A 9,771-nucleotide genomic window follows, 5' to 3' on the forward strand; every position below is an offset into this window, starting at 1 on the left:
TTTCTGCAAAATCAGAAAATGATGTCTTTGTTCAGGAGAGAGCAGAGAAACAAAACAATATTTGTGTTTGTCAGTTCACCTTACTATGGTAAACAAGAAAAATAAAATGACAACCTGTCGTCCATAAATATAGCTGTATCAGACAGCCATCTGTGAGGACTGATGCAGTCTGTCTAGTCTCTGCTCTGTTCTACCTACTCCTCTGCTCAGTTATCTATTATTTTCAACTGAAAAGTGCATATCTGCTCTCTTGGAAATTAGATCAGTGGAGGAATAAGCTTGTTGAAATATTTCTAGTATTTTGAGTCTTATTCCTGAAATAATTAAAGTTTGACTTGGTAATTAAGAGTTGAAGAAGTAAGGACATAACCAAAATCATTCCATTTCAATTAATCCTAAGGGTAACATGACCGTGTTTAAAGATTCAATGACAATCTAGTCAAATGTATAAAAAGGAAAAGGGTTACGAGAGTCATATGTTTTACCATCTGTCCAATGAATGTCTATACCAGAAATGCTCAACCCGAGGCTCTCGAGCCACTTGTGGCTCATTTGGGACTAGTTGTGGCTCTTTTAGGTCCTATTTGGAGAAAAAAAATCCAAAGGAATTATTTAAAAAATGGAATCATTGTCAGCAGAAATTATTCATGTCACTGTATTTCCCACATATATTTTAGTAAAGAAAGAGGTTTTTTGATTGTGGCTCTTGCAGAAATATTTTTTGATCAATGTGGCTCTGAAGTCTGACAAGGCTGATTACCACTGGTCTATACCCTACATGTCATGCCAATTAATCTGGCAGTCAAATTTGATTTTTCAATGGATTCTTAAAAATGTTGTCGTCTCTAGGAATCCTCTAAATTTTCCTTTTATTCATGATTTTGTTTATAACTGTAAGCCTTGCGCCTCTCGATTATAACCGACAGTACATCTAGTGTTCTAATGTAATTGGAGAACATGATTGTACGGAGCAAATTCACAGTCAAATGTGAGTGAGTCCATCTAACCTTTGGTTTTAGCTTCTGTAAAATACTTGAATAGAAACAAAAATTGTGTAAAACTCCCTGTTTAATATTAAAAATAGGCTGGTGACTGGCCAGCTTGAATAACTTCAATCATGTATATATTTTCTCAGAGGTTTTATCTTAGGGTTATAAAACCCTAAAACTCTTTTTCTGTAGAATATGTAAAGGTTAGTCCAGACAACAATGAGCTTTGACTCCAGTATCACTGGATTTATACATCAAGTTTCAAAAAAGTCAAAATACAAAAGCTGCACTAACACATAATATTTGGTACCGACCAATCCCAACCAAATAGTCTCAGCATCCAATAGGGATATGTGTTCGATGCTTGAAGTTCTAAAACTTCTGTGTAACAAACCTTACCAATATATTCTGTACAAGAGGCAACCTCAAGGCTTGAAATATGAAGCCAATGCAGAAGTGCAAAATCCTGCAGTACGTCGAGTGTCCACTTGAGGCTGGCTCCAGGAACACCGGGAGTCATATACACAAAAGCCGTTTTTACAGCATATATAAGCATGCCTGGTACAAAAAACAAAATAGGTCTGATTAGTTCTTGTCATCACTGGCACACAACTGTACGGGGGTGAATCTTTTTTAAAACAGCTCTGTTTTGATTTTGAAAACAATATGTTAGGCGCGTAGCTGACATCATTGACAGGTGGGCACGATGTAACGGTTCGTCAAGAGGCTTAAAACCCGGCTCTAAGCCTGTCATTAGGTTGACTCAAAGTTAGGCTGAGACAGAATTTCCAGCATGGCGGCTGCTGCCGATGACCCTCCGGAGCCCCCTGCTGTAACAGATGGCTGATGTCACTCAGATTTCGTCCATTAATATTTACAGTCTATGATTCTGTCCCAATAGCTACAACATTCTGTTCTTATTCCTTTGTCTGTAATTTGCGAATTCAACTCCACGCTTACTTTTTATCAACTGTGTTGGATAAAAACCAAATAATTTAGTCCACATTAAGAATCATTACAAAGCTGTATAAATCAAATATATGACTCTTAAATTCACCTTTTGATTTATTTTGCCATAAGAAATTGCTTAATGGCATTTACAAGTGAAAGATATATTGTGTTTTTTCTTAATATGGGATGGGGCAAAATAAAAGTCTGCATGCTGTGGTGATCTTTAAGAGCTCCCTTACACATCTCTCTCGCAAAGACTTCATCAACCTTCCTTTTGATTCAGAAATTCCATTTTAATGGATTCCACAGCCGTTCTATATACCTTCCCTCTGACCTGCATGGTGCCAACAACAAATATATTGATGCAGGGAAAGCAGGCCACTAACATTGTCTGTGTGTGTGGGAGAGAAAGACAGACAGAGAATGAAAAAGTCAGCGATAAAGCCACTTTTTATGAAAGTGTTCACACTCTGTGATTATGCTCCCCTGGAATAACAGCAGTGTAGATTGGATCACTGTTGTCATTGCTTATAGCCTACTGTTTCCTGCAGTGCTGACGAAGGTTAGAAGTTTCAACGAAGCTGAGATCCAACAAAGAATATCAAAGAAAATATAAAGGCCGGTTAAGCTTTCTTTCTGACTGTCAGGTATGTAAATTGATTTGAGACCACCCAGTATGCAACTGTATGTGCTGTGTGATAAGGAATTTTGTGTAAGCTATTATATATATATATATATATATATATATATATATATATACATGAAATTAAATCTTTATCACAAGGCTCTCTTAATTTATTTTCAACACATGTTTTAATGTTCCAACAAGTTTTCCATTTTCACTTTTCCAGGCTGCACATCGTTTCCTGCAAAGATTTCTCTGAATATTATCTCTGCTATACTCCTTAAGTGGTAACCCCACTGGAAGCAGCATAACTGTGCTGTCAATTGGATAATAACAATTTTAAAGACATGTGGAGCTCTTAAAAAGACAAGTGGGGCCAATTCACCTTCCTTGCACTATTATTCTTAAATAACTCACTAGCATAGAGCTTTATTGTATTGTAAGTATTTCTCTGAAAGACGGAAACATTTCATCATTTTGGTCTCTTAAAGTGGTCAACGCAAACAAAGGAGCACTTAGAATGTTAATTGTATTTTCTTGTTTTATATTATTAGTCCTCTTTCTGTATTTCCAACTCAAATTAAGAAAGCATGGTATTTATGTATCAGTCACTAAGAAGTTACTTTTTAATTAACAAATCCTGTTCATTATCCTGTGTGTTGCTGCTGACAAGTTTCTTAAAAAATGAATACTGTATGCATTACATGAATAAGCTCTCTCTCTCTCTCTGTTGCTGCTTAAAAATAGTTTATAAGGTTTTTCACTTTGGACAGTGATTTTGACTTTGAACTACAGTGCCATGGCTGTATCTGACCAAAATGACTCAAAATAAGTAAAGTTGTTGTCATGTTTTCTGTGTTGTTCTCTGATGTGCTTTTGTGGACATGGCCATGTGTCCCTTTTTAAGTAAATGTATAAATTATAAACATATTTAAAATATAAAGCACAATTCAAAACTTTACAAGAGAGGCCGATCATTCAAGCTGCTTGTTAGTAATGATCTTGCAGCAGTCACAATTAAGACAATTCACCCTGAGTTATGTGTTTCATTTGTTAGCGCTCTGATGCAGTTGTCTGCACACACTTAGCTTCTGTAATAATAATGTTTCATGTCATTTAGCTTGAAAGACTCCCCGGGCGCAACGAGTGGAACTGTGTCTTTCCGCAGATCAATTAAACCTGTTCAATTCTGACAGTTGCATCGCATTGCATTGAGAACAGTTTTCTAATCACTCTTAGAAAAATGAATCCTCTTGCCGAATTCTCAAATGCAGTGCGATTGTCAAGTCCTGATGTTTTTCAGTGTATACGGTTGCTGTTTGTAGCACATTGTGTGGAGTCTCTCTTCCAGACAATCCTCTGCAGACTTTGGTTTCATAATAACTGAATTTCACGCCATTCAGCCCTAAGAGACTCTCTCGTGAAATAAACACCAAAGCACAGTGTCTATTCATAGCTCATTAAAGGGAGCATAATGGTTACATAAACAGCTCTGCTGGACAGAACTGAAGAACATCATTTTGAATGTTCATTAGAAGAATGTAATCAAGACAGTCAGCTAATTAGCCTGACTACTGTATTACCATTCGTTTGCTGTTGTGAATCAGCTCTTTCTTTGGTGTGTGTGTGTGTGTGAGAGAGAAATGCTCCCTATGCAGTAGGCACAATAGTGTGTGTGAAAGTGTGTGTGGGCTTGCCTTCATGCCAGATCATTTAAATGTCTGAGTTGAGTACTTGTATCTAGACATGGAATTGAAAGGCAGGAGTCTGAGCCTACTTGCTTTGAAGTCTCATTTCTTTTCAGACTGATGTATAAGTGTCGTCTTTAGGGAACCTGTTCAATACATAAACAGGAACAAAGCTTGAAAAGTGCTAAAGAAATAAAGAAAGAAAATGACATGATAAATAGGAGCACCAATAAAGTGTCCTGTTATCTCTATGCCAAAGTCAGGCATAGAATGAATAGCAAGTAGTCATCGGAGTAAGAATTTGCATCTTAATTTTGTTTATTAACTTGTTTATTCTTGGAAGAAGTACAAGATGCTTTATTAATCTATTTTGCTCCTCAGCTGGTAAACAGCTCCGGGCCTTAAAACCATTGGCCTTCTTTTTTCTCATGTTGCCCTTAGCTCTTGTTCCTTCAAATAACTTTTGATGCAATTTCTGTCTGTCATAAAAAGGATAAAAACATGGTGAATCTCTCTTTGTTTCAAGTTTTTTTATATATAAATCTCTTTGCATTTTACTTCAGATCTTTCGTGTTCAAACAAGTTCAGTGTGTAAAACCAGGATGAGTACGATAAATCTTTGCTAATACTTTGGGTTGTGTGACTCGTTTTTTTTTTTTCCACATTGCTTTGTGACCTTTGTCCCAGTGTTTCCCCTTCTGGGATGACTTATAACAACCTTTGACATACCCTCCAAATATGGGATTGACCACATACCTTTATAAAGGCCATCAGCAGAGGTGTCAGACTGTCTAACTCTGTGGTGCAGACAGAAATATATCAGCATCTATTTCCTTTAGGGTTACATGAGGTATCAGTTTTGCTTATGACCTAAACTACTATTTAAAGGACTCCCATTGAATCTATTGCAGCTTTCCATAGTTGCGGGAGAATCAGAATCAGAGATACTTTATTGGAGAACTGTAACCATGGTGATCCCCTGGCTTTTCATTAAACACATAAACAACAGGAACAACGACTAAAAAGAAAAAGACTTAAAATACCTGAACACAAAAATATACCAAGGGACAGCAGAAAAAAAAAAAATAGCATCAGTCAGTAGTAGTGAAGAGGAAAATGAGTCACTGGGTAATCATTAGAATACAGTAGTATGATAGCCAGAGTGATACAATATTGTTTTATTATGTGTGACTTTGCTTTTGGTAATCTGAATCTCCTACCAGAGTGAAGAGGATGTCGAGGACGCTGTGAGATGTCTCGAGCCTTCATTATTACGAGTAGTTTTTAATGAGGTCTAAATATTAACGGTTAAAGGAGTAAGCTATTTAACTCTGACACGTACATTTAGAATAGGAAAACATTGGAGAGAGCTGTCTCAGTTGTTGTGTTGAGTTGATGAGTGATGTGCATGCAGGTTGCCTTGTCGTAGTCAGAAGCTTCAGTGTTTAACCCGTCTAGCCAGGTCACACAATGTTGTTGTTTATTTTCTGTTCATTACTGAAATAGCTCTTTCTAGAATCGCTATAAAACAAACACTGAGACTCAGCCTTGAAAACTTTCTGCACATCTAACCTCTCTCCATTTTTTTTTTTTAAATATCGCCAACATTTTTTGTAGTTTTACCACATTTCTGGTCCTAGAGCTTATTAGAAAAATGCAGAGGCTTTTTAGGTTAGGGATCAGATTTATCTGAACCAGTTCACTTGCCGCTTTCATCGCTGCAACACATGTTGGTTTGCCGTGATAACCGGCTGTGTGGGGGGGCCTGAAAACCGCCTACCTTTAACTGGTCAAAACAAATACAGACCCATTTGGACCAGAGGCAGCCATCTCTCAGGGTCGGGGTTTAGATCCCCTGCAGTTACATGCCAATGTGTCCTTGGGCAAGACACTGAACCCCAAATTGCTCCTGTGTCACGGTGTATGAATATGAATGGGATTAGTTAATACAGATGGTCACTATACATAGCATCCCCTGCGAATGGGTGTGACCTGCAGTGTTAAGCACTTGGTCAGAAGAATAGAAAAGCGCTAGAAAAGCTGAAGTCAATTTATCCTCTACATTGAGCTAACTCCCAAAAAGCTGAATCAAAAAGTGGCTTACATGTACATGTAAGTTCTTAGTTTTGTTCATCACATGTTGGTTAAAACTGAATTCCTGCCAGCTGGATGAATTACACCTCTCCATAACACACAGAGAGCAGTATTGTGGATGAAGCATGACAAATTGTTAAGATATACTACAAATAAAATCAGAAAGGAAATCGCCCTTTAAAAATGAAATGGAAGTTGGAAAGTTGCAAACAATTCAGCAATAGACCCCGTATGAGGCTTTTCAAATGAGCAAGAAATTGTTTATCCTGTTTGATGACACCAGGAGATCTTGAATGGAAAAATTGAATCAATCTGATGTTCACTCACCCACACGTTCTCTTTTAGTTAGGAATCGGTATGAGGTGCTTGCAGCTGTTCATGCTTTAAGTTTTTATGTGTGGCCGTTAATGATGAATTCTCTTTGGAGGTGAAAAGGAAAGACAAATCAAGTGGAACCCTATGACTCAGTCAGAATGGGGAAAATTAAAAGATTAATGGCAGATATGAAAGCACAATTAGGTGTTTATCAGAATAAAATGTTCCGACCTCTGGATCTAATAGACAAAAAATGAAGTAAGTAATTGCACTGGACTATCTTAAAACTAAAAAACGCAAGTAAAAACCTAACTGTTATTTCCTCATGCATTTTGTGCCTGTCATTCAGGTATTTCCTAATACTACCAAATGCATTAAGTACATTTGTATGTCTGACTGAGTCATACTCTTTACACACACAATCACTTCATCATCATCAGTCCAGCGTGTGAAAAAAAGCAGCCAGTGAAGCTGGCAGAGAGAGAACATCAGTCTCAGGGGGAGATGTTTTTGTTATGTAGCTCCTTGGATGGAGCCGATCAGACAGTCTGCAGGACTGAATAGTGCTGGAATTTTTTTTTTCTCCAAAAATTGAATCTGTACTTATCAGCGCTGCTAGACTCCCTACAGACCCCAGTGTGATTGGCCCATGGGGGGAAACTTCCGTCAGTGCAGATGGTCAGCCAATGACACAGCGTGAAAAATGGAAGAGGAGATATTGTAAGACTGTTAGAATCGTTTGACACAGTTTAAAATATACACACATAACATTGTTGATCGCAGGTGAAATGTGCAGTCAATCAAATTGCTTAAAACTGAAATCATTGCAGTGTGAATTAATCAGCGTAACCTGTATTCAATATTTCCTTTAGTCCTGAAACCAAGCAGTACATTTCTTTCTGTATATCTCATTGTATATTCCACTGACAAATCAATTTGTGTCGTGTGAATTCACCAGCATGAAATAAAAAGGCTTCCAACCCTACAAAACTAATTCAGCTTAAGGCCCTCATCCGGCCTTGGGCTGCACTGTTATCCTTTTCATTCATCAGAGGTGATGCGTGTGTGTGGTAAGGGTTCACTGAAGTACATCTCAAAGATTTGTAAGCATCAACACTGCCACCCACAGGTCTGAAGTCAGAAGAATTTCTTACTCTTTGATTCTAAATACCTCAATATTCTTCACCTGAAAACGCTCGCATATCACAAGCCTTTCCTCCTCTGACTTTCCTCCGCTTGCATTTTTTGTGGTTTATGAAGGCAAATAAAAGGCAAAATGAGGAGAAAATGAATCTGATGTGTTCACTAAGCACAGCAGCAGGAAACAGCTGAGAGCAAAATTAAGGCAAGATGAGAACGCAGAGATGAAAATCAGAGACAATCAGAGAGAAAGACTTGTGATAATAGCACCAGAAATTAGATTTTCACACAACAAAATGAACATATCAGTGGGATATAATCACTCTGAGGCCTGACAGAGAGAAGACAGCATGGTAGGTATCAGACACAGGCTCCATACTGCATCAAATATCAGTCTTTGTATCAGATTTTGCCCAAGGCATCAGAATTTGAATACACACAAAGTTATTGTCTTGGAGTTTTCTGAAAAAATGCGGGATCAAAAATGCGAACAGGAAATAAATAAAGCCTTGTGAGACTCTTTTCTTTCACGAAATTGCATTTTAATTTCAGAATAACTCAGAATAAATGCCAAGGACAAGATGAGGTAAGAGGAGTGTCAGGTTATAAAACAGCATTAGACCAACAGAAAAGGGGAATTGAAGCCATGTGCAAAAATATGGTGAGCCAATTAAGAAATGGAGATAAACTGTTACAAGCACTTTCCACTGAGGACAATAAAAGACATGGACAATTATATTCTGGTAAAGCAGATATCCATTTAATGTGCGTAACATCTGTGATGATTTTGAATTGGGACACATTAAAACAACTATCTGGACTTGTGTGTGGAACGAGAGAACATTTTTCCGAGAGCACTGCCATTTCTCTGAAAGACCTAAAAACTCATAATATTCTAATTTGTTAGCAATTTCCCTTTTAATGAAATACATCCACGCGAATGCGGATAAACAAAGGCAAATCAATTCTTTGTTGTTCCGGCAACACTGTCCCTACAGGGTTTCCTTCCTGATGTGCCATTACAATTTCCATTAGACTTTTCAATAAGGGTGTATCCAAGCTATTCTACTCGGAAAGTGTTTTAATTTTCAGCTCAGCCCAAACACCTCCTTCCGCAGCTTGTTACCTTTACTCTGAAGGGCCCGTTGGATAATTGTGCCAGAGGTTCTGACGTAAACCAGGGACCATCGGATATATATTGCATTCAGCGTTGGTTACAGCCAAAAAGCATGTGATTACTCTGACACATTCTCATTTTGTCTGCAGGTTAGAATAAATCACAGGCTTGCTCCCCTTTGTACCAAATGTGTTTGTGAACCACATTGTGTCCTGTGAAAGAATCCCGGAGGATGGCTCTGCCAAGGCTGGATTACCAATCAGACAATGTTGGCAAATGCTTCAGGGCCTCTGGGCTCACCGTGTCGTTTGGTTTGTGGGTATTTGGTGAATTTAAATTTTGTCTCGAAACATGTAACTTGCAACTTTGCTCTTCGGATTCAAATATAGCTGATTGATCTTCATAACTTTGCTTATATTGTGCATGCATAAAGCATGACTTAAGTCACTTCTGTTTGATGAACTAACTGTCTGAGAAAAGGGGGCATGTCGCTATAATTGACAACTCTTTTAACACATTCAGCTTGTATGGTGCAGGATGTATCCAATTAGCAATTGAGGGGAAACATAAACACTAACACGACAGTCATTGAACTTGACATAATCATTTGGGTCTGCTTAACACCGAATCTGTTCTGCTGTGGTCTGTGCCAGATATGGGTATCTTTGCAATAGGTGTTTTGGTGGAGCGCTGAGTACCACATGTGCAGAGGCGACCTCGCCCCTTTGCTGCATGTCATCATCTCCCACTTTCTCCTCCCAGCGTTTCCCGTCTCTCTTCAGCTGTTTATCAAATAAATGCAAAAAGGCGCCAAAAATAATGTAACTTTAAACATTGTTGATCCCTACTGTG

Source organism: Labrus bergylta, chromosome 17, assembly GCF_963930695.1.
Source record: "Labrus bergylta chromosome 17, fLabBer1.1, whole genome shotgun sequence".
Lineage (NCBI taxonomy): Eukaryota > Metazoa > Chordata > Actinopteri > Labriformes > Labridae > Labrus > Labrus bergylta.